This window comes from Thermobia domestica, chromosome 3 (genome assembly GCF_964235325.1).
Source record: "Thermobia domestica chromosome 3, izTheDome1.hap1.1, whole genome shotgun sequence".
Taxonomy (NCBI): domain Eukaryota; kingdom Metazoa; phylum Arthropoda; class Insecta; order Zygentoma; family Lepismatidae; genus Thermobia; species Thermobia domestica.
Genome location: NC_137456.1, coordinates 90,037,235 through 90,055,904, shown reverse-complemented (window position 1 = coordinate 90,055,904; position 18,670 = coordinate 90,037,235). Strand labels below are relative to the sequence as shown.

Genomic DNA, 18,670 nt, shown 5'->3' with positions numbered 1-18,670 from the left:
GATACACGTACATCATGTCTCATGAACTATTGTTGACACAAAAAAATAAACGTTTTAACATACCTTGAGTTATTTTGTTTGATTTGTGACCCTAATATATCACTTCTTTTACATTGGAAGTATCATCTGAAAGACAACCTCTGAATAAAATCTTGACCTTTTCTTCAGAGGCCGTCCCCAAGACTATGCTTCCAGTGTAAAGGAAGGAAAATACTAGAGTCATATATCACACAGAAAAAGGCAAGCTATTTCATAACTTTTATTTTCAACACAGTATATGATTACATAAACAAAATGAAAACATAACCATATTGTTGACGCATTAAAATGAAAAACAGAAAAAGGAAATTGTAGTTCAATTTTCCATGTTCGTGTCCTGTATACCAAAGGAGACGGATGATTAATGCAAGTGAATCAGTATGAAATAATTGATAAAATAAGAAAATGAAAGGAAACGAAAGGACCCAAAGAGAACCCACAGACACAATTTTAAGAGAATCATTACATAAATACTGCACAGGTTGGCAATATTATGCAGTGAACGATGCAATCACACTGTACTTACGTCACTTGAACTTCAGTTCATAAAGCAGCAGGATACATACTTGTGAGTTCTGTAGTGTGCACACCTTGCTGTAACAAGTATATTGGAAATGGAAATTGCAGGTGTTTCAAGTACTGTTCTCTTAACGATCAGAATCGTACATAAGACTGAAACTTTATAGCAAAAATCCGAAAGAAATCCACAGTACTTTATATAAAGACTGCAATAAGTTAATAATGGAACGCAGTACTGTACCTCGTTGGGCTACTAGTTTTTGTAGTGGCACCATAAACGATGATGCAAGACCAGGAAGGTCGAAATCATTACCCAAGAAACGAGGTGTGCAATTTATGGCAGATGTTCTTGAATCAGATCGCCATGCGGCATGTGAGGAACTTTTGAAACCACAACAGTGATTCTATCGACGTCAGTATACTAAATTCTGACAAATGATATAAAAAAGAAAGAGATTTGTGCTTGACGGATCCCCCACTTGTTAACTGCTAAACAGAAGCAGACACGCCTGGACAATGCAAAAGATTCCACGTTGAAAGTCAAGCATTGTTTGTTGCTATCAGGGTGGATTGATTTAAATCAGTCTGATTTAAATCACGATTTAAATCGAGATTTAAATCACTTGATTTTTAAAATAAAAATCGTTGATTTAAATCGAATTGCGAAATGAATTAATTTAAAGGGAAAATAAGTAAAATCCCGTTTCTGTTCTGTTATTTCGATTATGGAAGTTAATAATCATAATACAATGAGACTCAAATGTACAGTATAGTATGAAAACAAGTGTCATGCAGAGGATGATTAGAGAAAATCCCGTTTTGAACAGGTAACGGAGCAATCCTGCTTTCTACTTTTCGTAACATTTGGTTTGGGTTTTAAAATCGTTAACTATTCCAACGGAGAAATCACCATCGACATTTAAGACGAAAATTCTTTTTTGTGCATGTCTGTTTGTTCCCAGATAATAGGGCGTATTTAGAGGGGTCCTATCCCTTCTCCAATATATATATTTTTTTTTGTTAATTTTATAACTTTACGCAAAATTTATGTATTTCATGCCGCAAGCTAGTTCTGAGTTTTTAAAAATAAGCCCCTGCCAAATATCAGTAACTTTTGTGAAGAAAAAAGTGTCGTTTTGATAAACGTTGCTGTACTTTTTCGTTAATGCTTAACCTTTTAAATTATATCACCTACTTTTAGGTGATAGGGTAGAATCTTCATTATTCGATTTAAAAAGTACCAATAATGCTTTTTACTTCGTTTTCTTCAAGACTGGAGGCATTTTAGAACATGTTACATATGCTTTCACGCCTTTCTGCGTTGAGGCATATTACGTGATGACGTCATACATTTAAAAATATATTTTTTGTTATGCGTATTATTATTATCTTTTGGCGGGTTACATTTTGCATTCAGAAGACTGAAATTTTGGACACTCGTTCAGTGCACCCCTTAATAATTTTTAGATGTTTTCAGATCTCTGCATGGAAACAGCGGGGTCCAGAGGGGAAAAAATGTTTTAAAAAAAAGAATATTTTTAACAAAAATAGTTTCCTGCCTCAGATGGAGACATATGAATGGTACCGTTTGAAAGGCTGTTCCATTCTGAAGAAAATGATGTACATACTATGCTTCTAGGACTGTTACCTGAGATCCTGTTTTATACGGGAATATGGGGTATTTGGGGAATATTATTTTTCGCGAGCTTACTTTTGCACCTACAAGATTGAAATTTTGCACATTTACTCAGTGGACCCCTCAGTATTTTTCAGATTTGTTTCAGATCTCTGCCTTAAAACTGGGGGAGGGGTAAAAAAAAGATATTTTTAACAGAAAATTCCTTTTTTCGTGATTTACCCGCCCCAGATACATGACGGGGACATTTGAAGGATACCGTTTGAAAATTTGTTCTATTCTGAAGAGAATAATGTAAAAATCATGATTCTAGAATAAATAGGAATGTCTGAGGAAATTTTTATATTACATCCGGGTCATCTGGGGCATTGTGGGAATGTTTTTAGCTCATTGTTAAATAGTTTCCTCACCCTTACTACTCAAGATAGAAGCTTGAAATTTTGTACACACATTTAGTACACCCCTTAGTATTTCCCAGTTGATTTTGAGATCTGTGCGTTAACACAGGGTAATCCAGAGGGGATCAAAATTTAAAAGAAAAAAATGCCGATTACTCTCAAAAATCCCTGCTTCAGGGAGATGATAGGGAAATGTGAAAGCTGTTCTATTTTAAAGAGAGTGATGTATATACCATGATCCTAGGATAAATAGGGATGGTGCTGTAGCTGCTTGACTGAAAGTCTATAATTTACCTTTAAAAAGAGCCATAATTTAAAAGGGTTAAGAAACATTGCTTGGGATTGATATAGGTTAACGTTTGGGGATAATTCAAAATTCAACCGCAATACTTTAATTTAAATGGCATAATTAGCATTTAATTCTAATGCTTTTTCTTCAGTTCGTGACTTGTATTATACAAGGATCAAGATTTGATTTAAATCAAAAAAATCGATTTAAATAGAAAAAATCAACAAAAATGATTTTTTTAAAAAAAAAATCATGATTTTTTTCCACAATGGTTGCTATTGATGAAACGTGGATCGGAGACTTTAATTCAGAGTTGAAATCACAGTTCAACGAGTGAAGAGCTCAATCTTCTCCACGATCAACAAAAAGACGACATGCTCAATCAAAGGTCAAACAAATTATAATTTTTGCATACGATCACCAAGAAATTATTGTAACATACGGAATTTCATGCGGAAAAAGTGTCACAGCAGTGTACTATTTACAAAACCTGCGCAGAGAAATGCAAGAAAAATGCATCTCAATTGCTCCAGTCTGGGATAATCATTTTCCACGCCAACGTTCGCCCGCACTTCGGGATGTCATAACTGAAAAGCTACATGAATATGGTTGGCACGTGTTCCCACATGCTCCCTACAGTCTCAACATGAGGCCGTAAGATTTCGACCTGTTCTCGAAGTTAAAACAACCTATGCGTAAACGTGCTTTCTTCTTATCTAGGAGAGCTTTCTCCTGCCGTTACAAAAGCCATTCAAAAACTGAATAAAACTGGCATATTCGATGGAATACTAAAGCTTTCCGAACGTTGGAACTTGGTCATTGAGAAGCAGGGAGACTACATTGAAGGTCTGTACAGAGATACTATAAAAATTAAACATGTAAAATTTGTGTGCATTATTTATGTAATGACCCTCGTATCTACAATAAACTCACATGGCCTGGGAAAAAACTACAGACTCTTATACCTAAGGTGAGCGCTCTACCAATGGAAATATTGAAGAACCAGTTATGTAATTTCAATAAAGAAATTGTTGAAATAAAAATTCCTACAACATAAAAAACACAAGACACATCTGAAGAGCACAAATGGACACAAAGCTGCCTCGAATCTGAAAGTCTTCGGGATTGACTGGAATGCAGGTTATTATCATATTTATTATTATTATTATTATTATATTCTATGAACATATAAAACCAACAAATGCCAAACAAGGCACTATTCTTTCTATCCAATTCAATAGAGACTCCATACTTTAATACTTTACTCTCTATTGTCAAATCTAAGATAACTTAAATTATTTTCCGAAATCACATTTAACGTAACTCTGATCATTGCGTCTGCTATTGTAGATAGAGTAATATCCTTGTATTAAAGATAGTGAGAATCGAAATTTAACTATTAAAAGCGGTTCAAGTTTGATTCATGACCTTTTTTGAACTATTCGAATAAAATTAAAGGTAATGATGCCATTATTTACAGTAGCATTGCTTACAGTTCTACTTAAAAGCATACTTGCTTCTTTACACACAAATCTTTATTCCTAAGTTGCGACAGATTTGCAGAAAGATAATTAAAAGTATCTTAAACAACAATATTGTCTGTTATGTATTGATATTTCCCCAATTCTTGTCCAACAATAAAAAGATATTCCCTGAAATTTATACATGAAAAGTGAAAAACTACAACCCTCTGAAATTTACACTAGAATTTACAATTGTTCTTGAAGTCTAAATTAAATTATGAAATTGAGATGACCAGAAATTCTTTAGTATAACATTCCCTTCCCGTACCCCCATAAACTACCACCGGAATCGAAACTTAATCTCACCGGCTGCATATGAAGATTTTTTTTTTAATCTGAATTTCAGGTTTAGCCCTTTGGGGATCCTAGTGGTACATTTTGTACCATACGAGTGTTTTCTGGGATTTTGCGTTATAGCTCTCCCATTTGAGCTTTTTCGTCCGTTTTTTTTTTTTTTTTTTTTTTTGTTTTGTTTTGTTTTTCAAGTCCAGAGACATTGTAGAAGACATTACGTATGGTTTCAGACCGTCCTGCGTCCAGACATAGGAGGTGATGACGTCATAATCTTAAAATATATTTTTTCCCTTTTTAAGTCCACCGAGTAGTATTTACCAGATTTTTGTTCCGATATCAGTGTTAAAACAGGGGAGAACCAGAGGGGCAAAGTGTTAAAAAAAGGGATATTTTTACCCCAAAAATCCCGTTTCTCGTCATTTTCCCGCCTCACATACATAATGGAGACACGTGAGTCATACCGTCTGAAAGGTAGTTCCATTCTAAAGAGAATGACGGTTAAATTATTATTCTAGGGTAATTAGGGCCGTCTCAGGGAATTTTTAAAAAATATACTTCTATATAGGGAAAAATGGGACAAGGTCGGTTTATTTATTTTTTATTTTATTTTATTTTTTTTGGCGGGATTACTTTTGCACCTAGAAGATTGAAATTTTGCATAAACATTCAGCCCACCTAGTAGTATTTATCAGATTTTTTTCAGATCTCTGCATTAAAACATGGGGGGTCCAGAGGGGAAAAAAATTGAAAAGAGGGATTCTTAGACCCAAAAAATCCCGTTTTTCAGGATTTTCCCGCCTCACATACATGATGGAGACATGCGAGTCATACCGTCTGAAAGGCAGTTCCATTCTGAAGAGAATGACGGGCAAATTATTATTCTAGGGTAATTAGGGTCGTCTCAGTGAATTTTTATCCAAATATACTTCTGTATAGGGTAAAAATGGGGCATGGTCGGTACATTTTTTCTGGCGGGCCTATTTTTTCACGTAGAAGATTGAAACTTTGCACAAACATTCAGTCCACCGAGTAGTATTTACCAGATTTTTCTTCCGATTTCTGCGTAAAAACGGGAGGATCCAGAGGGGCAAAATTTGAAAAAGGGATTTTTAGACCAAAAAATCCCTTTAGTCGGGATTTTCTCATTACATACATGATAGAGACACGTGAGTCATACCGTCTGAAAGGCAGTTCTATTCTGAAGAGAATGATGGGCGAAACATGACCCTAGGGTAATTAGGGATGTCTCAGGAAATTTTTTCCCTGAGATCATGGTGTTTTGCGGTAATTTTGGGCACTGTGGGAATTCCTGATAAAATTTCTCCCGTCCTTACTATTCAAGATAGAAACTTGAAATTTGGTACACACATTTAGTTTACCAAGTACTATTTATCAGATTACACACATTTAGTTTACCAAGTACTATTTATCAGATTTTTTGGAGGTCTCTACGTTCACACAGGGGGGGGAGGGGGCACATTGCTAAAGAGCTTACATTTGTTTTCAAGAGTCGAAGGTTTGATCTCAAGCCATATGACTTCCTGGGTGACATTGAGAGAGAGAGAGAGAGAGAGGGATTCAAGTATGGAGACAGAGAGGGATGATTTGTATACACAGATTTAGAATTGCGGAAAAAATGATCGGACAGCATTCGTATTATGACGAAAATTCTGATTTTGTGAAAGATAAGAAGGGAAGTTTTCGAACTGCGAGGATCACATTAGGCAGTTGTCGAATTAATGTGGAGAACTCTTTTTAGAGCATCAGATGATTACGAAAGGAGAGAAAGATCTTCAGAACTGAGGAATTAAGATTTTAAAAAATCTGGTTTCGGCGACGGGTTTCGAACCACGAACCTTGTGGTCATCGAACCATGACTTTATCCATTCTGCTACGGAGGATTCTACTACTCGTTCACATACGTTTCCCTTAGCTGCGTTGAAAGCTAAGTTAAGGGGATATTCCAAAAGTTGACTCGGTGGATGCGCCGTTCAGTTAGGACGTAAACCTCTTGTAACTTAGTTACAATGTGCAAAATGAACTTCCTCTTCTTCAGGACACTTTTTAAAGCTTTAAAATTTGTTACTATTGTTTTAATTAAGTTTTACATTTGATAGAACCATCTGATAAAGTAGTGCCAAGCCCTGTGCGTCATTGTCTGTTAGGTGAATGGGTAATGTAAGTTACTCCTACGTGGATGGTCCGAGCTTCCAATCAAGACCATTCTTATTGATTATTTTATTTGAGCTACGCTCATACTGTATATTCCACAAGTTCAATTTTGAAGTAATGTAGTCACAGTTAGTTTAATTCGAAATAATTTTCCAATATTATATTTGTTACTAAATTTACATGGCATTCCTCACTGTTTGTAGCCCTGCATAAATGCAAAATTGTTTTAAAAGTATATTTTACTCTCAAGTTTTAATGTTTTTTTTTTAATTGTCCTTCAACTTTATTTTATAATTACTTTCTATTTCTTAATTATATCATATTTTCAATTTATATTGTATTCTATGTTACACGTTTATTATTTATATTTTATGTTTTACCTTTGAAGAGGGGCTTTTGACAATTCAGAGCAGCAGGGACATACACAGGATGCAGGCCTTTGCAATCAAGAGCTTTTGCCCCCACGAAATCACTACTTTTTTTGTAAATTATATCTAATTTTAGAGATGATGATAGCAGGGGCGGATTCAGGGGAGTGCGTTCGGGCGATCACATCCTCCAGAATAGGGAACTTTTTATACTTTTTATTTTAAAAATAAAACATATCCTAAGTATTTTTCATCTTTGTGTTATAAACTTAAATTAAAACCTAAAGTAGATAGGCCTTACTTTCTTAAGAAAATTAATTCTGCAGAAGAGCTACTTCTCCTTTTCTAATTTTTTTTTTTTTTTTTTTTCAATTCGCTCTTACCTTGATTTGACTTCGAACGACCGCCCCTCTCAAACAATCATCCTGGATCCGCCCCTGGATGATAGACATTTTAGTAAAATATGCCCTCAATCGCTGAAATAAATTCCTGTCTAGCTTTCGATCGCTGAAATAAATTTCTGTCTACGGCCCTGCAAAACAGTGACGATTTCAGGGAATGATCAGTTAGTAATGCCTCCCTGGAGCAACGACACTTCCCCAGAAGTCATATGTCCGATAATTCAGAATGTGATTTGTGCATTATCACTTTTCACTCTCAGTGTCTTGAAACGCACCAAAAAGGAACTGTTCTGAAGTATTTACTGGTTCTCCCTATGACCCCATTTCAATATGGCCAACCTTGGACATATACACATCTGAAATATCACCTTTTATGTCAGTGATCCCGAAAACTATCCATTCGACACAAATATAGGATATTTTCGATTCTTTATTCCTGTCACCCTCCCATTGTCAACTCGAAGCCAACCAAGGCTTATTTTGGACTTACGCAGCATCCACTGTGTCACTTTTCATCTTTGCATATGAATTCGACACTAATTTCTTTCGTATTTGACTACTTTTACATGTCACCTTCACCTCTTGGTAGGGATTTTTTCAGTATCTCGCCCCCACAACTATGGAGAAATTTCAACCAATTAAGTATAATTATAAATTATCATCTGAAGCACAACAGTACGGGTGATCTTTTTGGCAGAGGAATTCGTTAACTACTGTTTCAATATCAATGTATTGGCTTTTTTGCTGTCCATGCTGAAGATTGCCAAAGGGCTAAACTTCATCTGCACTATTGTGCAATGAATATAGGTTTTAGTGGTTTAATTTACTGAATACTCGCTTAGATGTTGCTTTCGTCACAGAAAAAGTGATATAGTTATAAAAGAAAAATGAAATGAAATATCTAATTTTTACGTCCCACGATTATGCCGACTATGCTAATGGAGAGAGTAATGGTGAGAAATAAATGAAATTGTTTAATGAAAAAAGTGGGAGGAAACGGGAGAAACCCGAGGACACTCATGCACACGGTGTTTGTCCATAATGAAGTTCATTCGGCGTGAGCTGGGATCGAACCAAGGACCCCATGCACCATAGGTAAAGTTATAAAAGAATAGGCGTCTAAACAAATACGGAACACTACTATCAATGAGAGTTATATAAGATTAGATTTTTAGTTATTTCATTCTAAGTTAAAATTTCAATCAATCTTGTTCTTCATTACTGTTCGAAAACTTAAAGTTGTTGCTGCAAGGACGTGATAAATCTTTTCAGTAGACTTCGCAGTCCCCTCCACAGCTTCTTTTTCATATAAGGCTAAAGTAGTCTCATTTTAGACATCGAGGAAAAATAGTGGAATCACGAATTTTTAATGGGCCCCGTTTTACTCTGGGCTCCCTCAACGCACTGCCGTTAGTTAAGTCACTGTTCAGGATGCATGATGCAGCTTCTGCTTTTAGGAATACTTTCTAAGGCAGTACGTTTTTTTTTTTTTTTTTTAACTGCTGTGTGAATTAAGTTGTACTTGCTAGAAGTGTCGGTTAAAGGAAACTAAAGATCCTACACTCAAACACAAATAATCTCTTTCGAAACTCTAATGGAAAACGAAACGAATCGTCCTAAACATGTTACGCTTTTGAAGAGAAAAAGAGCAAAGCAGTAGTTGCACATACGCTTAATGGTGTTTCTTGGATACAAATTTATAACTTACAAAAGTCATGTTCACGTCATGGTTTGATAGATGAAGGGTTAGTAAAAGGAATTCTTACGCTGGTTTGAATCGCTGCTCTTCTTGTTACTTTTCTCTCTTAGCTACACTTAGTTTGTGCATTCCAAACCTCGAAGTTTGGTTTGGATTATTTATGAAAGCAGGTAGAGAATTAATTGTAGTCGAAATTAGTTTCAAATATGAGATTATAATTACATATTTAGTCTTTAACTTATTACGTATCAATTTTTATATCAAATTTTCCAGTCTTTATTTAATTCATCTTCCGGTGTAATACAATGAACATTTGCAGAGCGACGTCAGTCGGACGAAGGTACTATATTCCATTGTTACTCTAATATACCTAGGTATTTGTTCATATATTTATAAATTGTTTACTAAGTAAAAACTTATGGCGGTCCACATTATGTGTCACATAATAGACCGTACGAAGGCGGACATAGCAGAAGGCGTATTGCAAATATCCCTGGTGATAAAAAGTAGGGGTCTTCTTCACTAGATTCGAACCACTGTTACAGGCGGTTTTGGTTTACATAGCAAGCATAATACCACTCGGCCACCAAGTCTCGCACGTTAGCCTCTTTATTAATGCAGAACATACTGAGACACTTACATTCACTGGTGTCGCGTAATGTATTTCATAAAATTTTGTTAATTAGTGGGTCGAATTAGGTAGCCCTCGAGAGGACTGATGGTGTTGTGGGCAAGCATTTATTAATAGTGTGTATGTTCCCTTGGGACTCGATTACAGCTGCCATACGCCGTGGCATTGAATCCACCAGGCGAGAGATATAGCGTTGGGTGCAACAGATCGACCACGCATCTTCAACACGCTCCCAGAGATCATTAGATGTTCGTGGAGGATTGTTCGACCAGGTTTCCCGCAATGTTCTTGCAACAGAGGCCCACATATTTTCAATAGGATTCAGATCTGCTCCATGAGGAACCCAGTCAACTATTTCGACATCAGGTTGCCTCTGCAACCATGTCTGAACCACATTTGAATTATGTATCGAGCTATTGTCCTGTTGCAAATATAATATGCCGTCACCTACATGAGCTTTTATTTCCGGAAGCGTTTCATCCAGATGTTCCACATACTTGTGGGCGTTTAGGCGACCAGGAATCCTGTAGATTCCTCCGAAATTTGCAGCCTTGCATATCCATGCCCAACAGTGGACAGTTACATGTCCCATTCGACCAGAACGGGAAACGTATTCAGAGGCATATCTTTTTCCAGGGGGGCGGTAAACACGCTTCGGCCCGAAGTTTGCACTGGAAAATATTTTTTTGTCTGTGAAAACGACCTCGTCCCACACACGTGCAATATTTAACTGTGCAAACGCCAGACGGTCAACCATGTGGTCTTCTGTTAGTCGCTCCTTAACAGCTGCCCTGTATGATCTCAAACCAAAGGATTTGAGTCTACGACGGACAGTCGCAACATCGCCTGGGAAATTGGTTTCCTCTAGTAACTGTCGGACAGACATGAAAGGGTGCTCACGGCATTGGGCAATTACACTCTGGTCTTCTTCGGCAGAGGAAACTCTTTGTCGCCCACTTCCTCTTTTACGTCTTACATCTCCTGTTCCCTCATATCTCCTCCACCACCTCCGTGCTGTAGCACGGTTAACGCCATATCTCGCGCCTGCCTCGCTATAGTTCATGCCCGCATGCTCAATTAAAGCAATCACGCTGCTTTTAACAGAAGCTTCGTAGTGAGCCATTTTCACACCAGAAGCAAAATGATAGCTTTGCTTAGGTGTTTGAACGGAACGTGCTTCATGTGACGTCACGTAACAAGGCGGAGTTTCCTCTCATTGCTGTAGACGATATCGTACGTCATCTGCTGGGTGTTTCGTGACGGAAAAAGTGCTTTTAAGCAGTTCATGGCGACCGCTTTGAAAGCAAATGTAAAGTATGAGAATTAAATTTGTCATATCTGTAGTTTGGTGTAGAGACAAAACAAAATTGGAAACCAAAGGTTTAAGAACAACTCAGATTATTAATATAAAACAAGTCAAAGATTATTAATTTGTATTATCATACAAGAAAAGCGAGAATTTTTTGAAACAAAGAAAAATAACTTAGAAATTTGCAACTGAAGACAAAAAAACTAACTTAAACACACTAAAGGGTATGAGTAGGGGGATTAATGGGGACGTCAGCAATGAGGCTATATGTCCCCGTCTCGATTAACGCGAGGGATGGATTTTACCATTTCACTTTGACGGAATAACGTAGAGGATGGATAGGAGGGGGAAGATACATATCAGCTATAAATATAAAAATAAAAGTGACAATGTTCGGTGGTGAATAACTCTTGAACTACCCGATCGTTCTCAATCACATTTTGAACATAGACGAAATTCGAACCTGGGAAGCTTTTTGTTATTTCATTTTGATATTAGAACTTGCGGAAGAGGAGGGGAGGGTACATATATATGAAAATGAATAAAACTTAATAACTCTTGAACAATCCGACTGATTCCAATCAATCAAACATTCAATATAGATAAGGTTCGGACCTGGGATGTTTTCATTTTTTGCCTTGACGGCACAATGTAGGGGAGGGGAAGGGGGGACTATGTAAAAAAATAAAAATAAAAATGCTGTCTTGGTGACTTCATCACGCTTAAACCACCGAACTGATCTTAATCAAATTATCAACATAGATGAGGTTCGGACCTAAGGTGATTTTTATCATATCCCTTTGATGGTAGAACGTAGGGTAGGAGGAGGGGAGGGGAGATATCTATAAAAAAGAATAAAACTTAACAACTCTTGAACCACCTGATCGATCTCGATCTAATTTTCAACATAGACGACGTTCGGGCCTAGAAACTTTTGTTTTAATATTTTCACTTTGACGGTAGAACATAGGAGAGAATAAGAGAAGGGGAGATTAATATATAAAAATAAATAGAACAACTCTTGAACCATCCAACAGATTTCGATCAAATTTTCAACGTACATGACATTCGGGCCTGGGATAATTTTTGTCATACCGTGCCCCCAACATGGAGAGGGGAGAGGGATACATAAAATCATCGAAAATGACCAATATCAAAGAGTGCTTTAGTAATAGTAAAACCATAACATATTACTATTTTTCTTTAATTTAGCCCAGCGAAATCGGGATGCGACTTAGATTCGAAGACATCTTAAGTTCGAGTAGTTATCGAGAAATAATTAAAGATATTAACGTGTTATTGAATTACTTTGCTAATAATAATAATAATAATAATAATAATAATAATAATAATAATAACAATAATAATAGTAATAATAATAACTATTATTATTATTATTATGATTATTATTATTATTATTATTATTATTATTATTATTATTATTATTATTATTGAAGATTTGATCATTCAAATATTGAAAGATCAAAATATTCAAATACCTTAAGACAATTAAACGTGTGTCATCGCCGACTAATGATCACCAAAAATTCTAAATTTAAACAAAATATTCACACATGGTTCCGACTTGAGAACCTCCAGATTATTAGCTAGCGCCTTGAGCACAGATCCACGCTCTATATGCGCTAAATAGTATGTTTTAGTATGTTTAAATTAGATTTCCTTGCCTCCAGTTACAAAATTCTAAGTATTGTGTATTGTGAGCTAGTGACAAGCATGTAATAACGTCTCGTATTTGAAAATAATGTTAGCTCCTTTTAATTCACTAACTGGTATTAGATTTAATTCAAGCTTAAAGAATTGGAATGAACAAACTCAGTGTAGCTTAAGGAAACAAAACGTAAGAAGCTAGTAGGGAATACTGGTTGGTCCGGATTTCGAACAGTAATGAAGATCAAGATTGATTGAAATTTCAACTTAGAATGAAATAAATAAAAATCTAACCTTATACAACTCTCATTGATAGTAGTGTTCCGTATTTGTTTAGACGCCTATTCTTTTATAACTTTACCTATGGTGCATGGAGTTGTTGGTTAGATCCCAGCTCGCGCTGAATGAACTTTATTATGGACAAACACCGTGTGCATGAGTTTTCTCGGGTTTCTTCAGTTTCCTCCCACTTTCTTCATTAAACGATTTCATTCGTTTCTCACCATCACTGTCTCCATTAGCGTAGTCGGCATAACGTGGGACGTAAAATTTAAATATTTCGTTTCGTTTTTCTTTTATAACTGTCTCTCACTTTTCCTGTGACGAGAGCATCATCTAAGCGAGTATTCAGTGAATTAAACCACTATATTCATAGCACAATAGTACAGAATGAAGTTTAGCTCTTTGGCAATCTCCAGCATGCAGAGCAAAAAAAGCCAATACATTGATATTGAAACAGTAGTTAACGAATTCCTCTGCGAAAAAGATCACCCGTACTGTTGTGTTTCAGATGATAATTTATTATTATACTTAGTTGGTTGAAATTTCTCCATAGTTGTGGGGGTGAGATACTGAAAAATTCCCTACCAAGAGGTGAAGGTGACATGTAAAAGTAGTCAAATACGAAAGAAATTAGTGTCGAATTCATATGCAAAGATGAAAAGTGACACAGTGGATGCTGCGTAAGTCCAAAATAAGCCTTGGTTGGCTTCGAGTTGACAATGGGAGGGTGACAGGAATAAAGAATCGAAAATATCCTATATTTGTGTCGAATGGATAGTTTTCGGGATCACTGACATAAGAGGTGATATTTCAGATGTGTATATGTCCAAGGTTGGCCACATTGAAATGGGGTCATAGGGAGAACGAGTAAATACTTCAGAACAGTTCCTTTTTGGTGCGTTTCAAGACACTGAGAGTGAAAAGTGATAATGCACAAATCACATTCTGAATTATCGGAGATATGACTTCTGGGGAAGTGTCGTTGCTCCAGGGAGGCATTACTAACCGATCACTCCCTAAAATCGTCACTGTTTTGCAGGGCCGTAGACAGAAATTTATTTCAGCGATCGAAAGCTTGACAGGAATTTATTTCAGCGATTGAGGGAAAAATTACTAAAATGTCTATCATCCAGGGGCGGATCCAGGATGATTGTTTGAGAGGGGCGGTCGTTCGAAGTCAAATCAAGGTAAGAGCGGATTGCAAAAAAAGGAGAAGTAGCTCTTCTGCAGAATTAACTTTCTTAAGAAAGTAAGGCCTATCTACTTTAGGTTTTAATTTAAGTTTATAATACAAAGATGAAAAATACTTAGGATCAGGGGGGCGCCGCAAACTGAGATTACGAACTATACCGAACACCGTGTGACGTCATGAGGTAAGCACAGCCAAGCCAGTGATGCCAGATTGTGGGAAATTTCCCGTAAAATGCGAAATTCTGAGCACTGGCGGGAATGAGGGAATTTTTCTTTAAAATAGACTGGAAACGGGAAATGGAGACATTCTCAACTTTTTAAAATACACTATAGACGAACAAATATTCCATCATATATTGTATCAAATATTTCATCAAAGTGGAATTTGAACATTTATGATACCAAGTTGTATGTAACTTTTGGGTTGGTTACAACATTTGACACAACTGCTCTAAATTAGAACTTGTTCTATTTCTATCCAACATTATATCAAAGAAAACAAACTAAAATCGCTATGCGGTGGCACTAAAATTGAGTATGTGGACACGGAAAGTAATTGACATTATTTTGATGCATACTAGCAGTAATCTGTTTTGTATAACTATAAAATTAAAGATTTTAGGGCTAAATACCATAGGCGACTTTCCAAAATTGGCGTAGATTGAGAATATTTCGTGACTTTCTTTTTAAAAAAAAAGCAAACATTTTTTTTTTCACTTTTCTTGATTTAAAAGATTTCTTAAGACGTTCTGGCATGTTATTACTTTTGCGCATGCTCATATTATTGCGTACAGATTGACAATATGCCTGTATATGATGTGTATGGAACGATCATGTGCTATCTTGTTATATGTAGTTATTTCTTCACGAAATTAATTCGTAATGCCTTAAAAATTGTTTCTCATTGTAGAAGTTGCATTCATGAGTGCAGATTCACTTTACGAGGACTTTCTTTAAGGGTCTTCACTTCAGCGAAATTAAACTACCGCTAATTTTAGTTTTTCTATAATATCTTCAAAACTAATAAAAATATTCGAAAAGCAGAAACGTAGTGAACTAGACAATACAATTGTGCAAGTGATACTTTTACTTCAATTCCCTATCTGTTTTTGGTATGCCGCTATTTCCATAACCCACAAAAACTGTTAAATCTATCTACAGTTGCAAATCGAACGCAGATAGATGAGTTGTGATAACGGTATCACACACAAAATCGTATTGTTTAGTTTACTACGTTTCTACTTTTCGGGTATTTTTATTTATTTTGAGGATATTACAGAAAAACTCTAAAATTAGCGGTAGTTTAATTACGCAGTAGTGAAGATCTCTAAGGTGTAATTACGCATCGAACGAATATCATTTAAAAAGAGACTGCAAGAAAAGCATCTTATGATAGGTGGCCATTAAAAGCGAGGATGATATTTAACCGATTCAGAGCAGGAACACAGCATGGGACCCACAAGTTAGCATAGGGTTTTGTTCGCAAGAGGCAGAGGCATCAATAGCTGAAGGTGAGAGCCAAAATGAGGGTAGCGAAAAACACTTGATGTTACATAAAATCAAAATAGGTTAGAGTGCGTAATATTTTCGCATTACTAAATATAAATTAGAAGTTTCCTACACTGAAAAATTCCTCGGGAATTTAATATCCTACAGAACCCTCGTTGATATGTACTCTCTCATTTTAACTGTAAAACCTAACATTTGGTAACTGTTTAGTAATGGGGGGCCAACACTATCGAAGACTGAAAACAATGTGCCCTGCGAGACTCTAACCCGCCTTTACTCGCTAACGCTCGCTCGGCAATACTGTGTGAATTAAATGTTATTAAGCTAATCTAACCGAATGTTAATAGAAAATCGCAAAAAAGTCAATTAAAAACCTGGCCCCCCAAAGCTAAACAATAACCAAACATTTTTATGACGGACTATTTATTCTTAATCAGTGCCCCAAAGTTACAAAAATTACTCGAAAATTAACTGAATTAGAAGAGATTTAAGCATCGGACTAATAAATAGAATGTAGATTCATACGTATTTCCTGAACAAGAAAGGAACCATGAAAATAAGATTTATTTGGGAATAGCAATAAAGGAGAAAAATGAGACAGAAGTAACTGTGAATAGTCATTCCATTCATTTCTACAACCTTATTCATTATAGTTACACCAGCAGGTGCCACCATAAAACTCACATATACGTTCATGTGACCTAACAACTGAATCAAGAAATATAAACAACTGAGCAATGATATTCACCTTTATATTTGATCGTTTATAATGGGTGCGAAAGTTTTACCCATCTTATTTGACCAAATTATCATCAAAGAAAAGTTTGATACAATATTTGATGGAAAAGTTTGACGATGTATAATAGGCTTTAGGTGTAAGACCCTTAACACTGAGCTCTTTTGTGATACAAATGAACCTCAAAAATACAAAAAGACTTGAAAAATCAAGTTAATGTAAAGCAATTCCAAAATACCCTGCTTTTTTGGTGACGGAACAGGCAATGTGCTGCAACACAAAAATCGTTAGGCCAAAACAACTGAATTAATTCTGGCTTTCCTGAGCATAGCATTCTCTTCCAAACCATAAAGAACGACATAGTGTTCGTTACAAAAAAGTGTACATAGTATTATTTAAAAATTTGTTCTTTACCTTATCATGCATAACTATAAATAATACCTTTTTATACTACGACAATGAATTCCATTGTACATCATAGTCCGTCTAAAGCGGTATTTTTTAAAATTGTTTACTAGATGAAAACTATATCTATTTAGGTTAGCGGGAAATTTTGCATCACATCGGGAAATTTTGTGGCTTTGGACGGGAAGTTTGCTGTTAAAAGACTGGCATCACTGAGCCAAGAAAATACTCGCGTCTGCTTACCCGGTGACGTCACATATCCAACGATTGGGTTGGCGCAACCTGTAGTGTATATACGAACCTTGCTTAGGATATGTTTTATTTTTAAAATAAAAAGTATAAAAAGTTCCCTATTCTGGAGGATGTGATCGCCCGAACGCACTCCCCTGAATCCGCCCCTGCTATCATCATCTCTAAAATTAGATATAATTTACAAAAAAAGTAGTGATTTCGTGGGGGCAAAAGCTCTTGATTGCAAAGGCCTGCATCCTGTGTATGTCCCTGCTGCTCTGAAATGTCAAAAGCTCCTCTTCAAAGGTAAGACATAAAATATAAATAATAAACGTGTAACATAGAATACAATATAAATAGAAAATATGTTATAATTAAGAAATAGAAAATAATTATAAAATAAAGTTGAAGGACAATTAAAAAAAAAAAAAAAAACATTAAAACTTGAGAGTAAAATATACTTTTAAAACAATTTTGCATTTATGCAGGGCTACAAACAGTGAAGAGAGCCATGTAAATTTAGTAACAAATATAATATTGGAAAATTATTTCGAATTAAACTAACTGTGACTACATTACTTCAAAATTGAACTTGTGGAATATACAGTATGAGCGTAGCTCAAATAAAATAATCAATAAGAATGGTCTTGATTGGAAGCTCGGACCATCCACGTAGGAGTAACTTACATTACCCATTCACCTAACAGACAATGACGCACAGGGCTTGGCACTACTTTATCAGATGGTTCTATCAAATGTAACTTAATTAAAACAATAGTAACAAATTTTAAAGCTTTAAAAAGTGTCCTGAAGAAGAGGAAGTTCATTTTGCAAATTGTAACTAAGTTACAAGAGGTTTACGACCTAACTGAACGGCGCATCCACCGAGTCAACTTTTGGAATATCCAGTTAACTTAGCTTTCAACGCAGCTAAGGAAGACGTATGTGAACGAGTAATAGAATCCTCCGTAGCAGAATGGATAAAGTCATGGTTCGATGACCACAAGGTTCGTGGTTCGAAACCCGTCGCCGAAACCAGATTTTTTAAAATCTTAATTCCTCAGTTCTGAAGATCTTTCTCTCCTTTCGTAATCATCTGATGCTCTAAAAAGAGTTCTCCACATTAATTCGACAACTGCCTAATGTGATCCTCGCAGTTCGAAAACTTCCCTTCTTATCTTTCACAAAATCAGAATTTTCGTCATAATACGAATGCTGTCCGATCATTTTTTCCGCAATTCTAAATCTGTGTATACAAATCATCCCTCTCTGTCTCCATACTTGAATCCCTCTCTCTCTCTCTCTCTCTCTCAATGTCACCCAGGAAGTCATATGGCTTGAGATCAAACCTTCGACTCTTGAAACCAAAT

General features: G+C 35.9%; 1 protein-coding gene across 1 annotated transcript in view; it reads right to left on the bottom strand.

The window, feature by feature from the left end:
* Cox11 (Cytochrome c oxidase copper chaperone COX11) overlaps positions 1-18,670 on the bottom strand; it is a 34,329-nt gene that overhangs the window by 3,746 nt on the left and 11,913 nt on the right. The window lies entirely within an intron of this gene.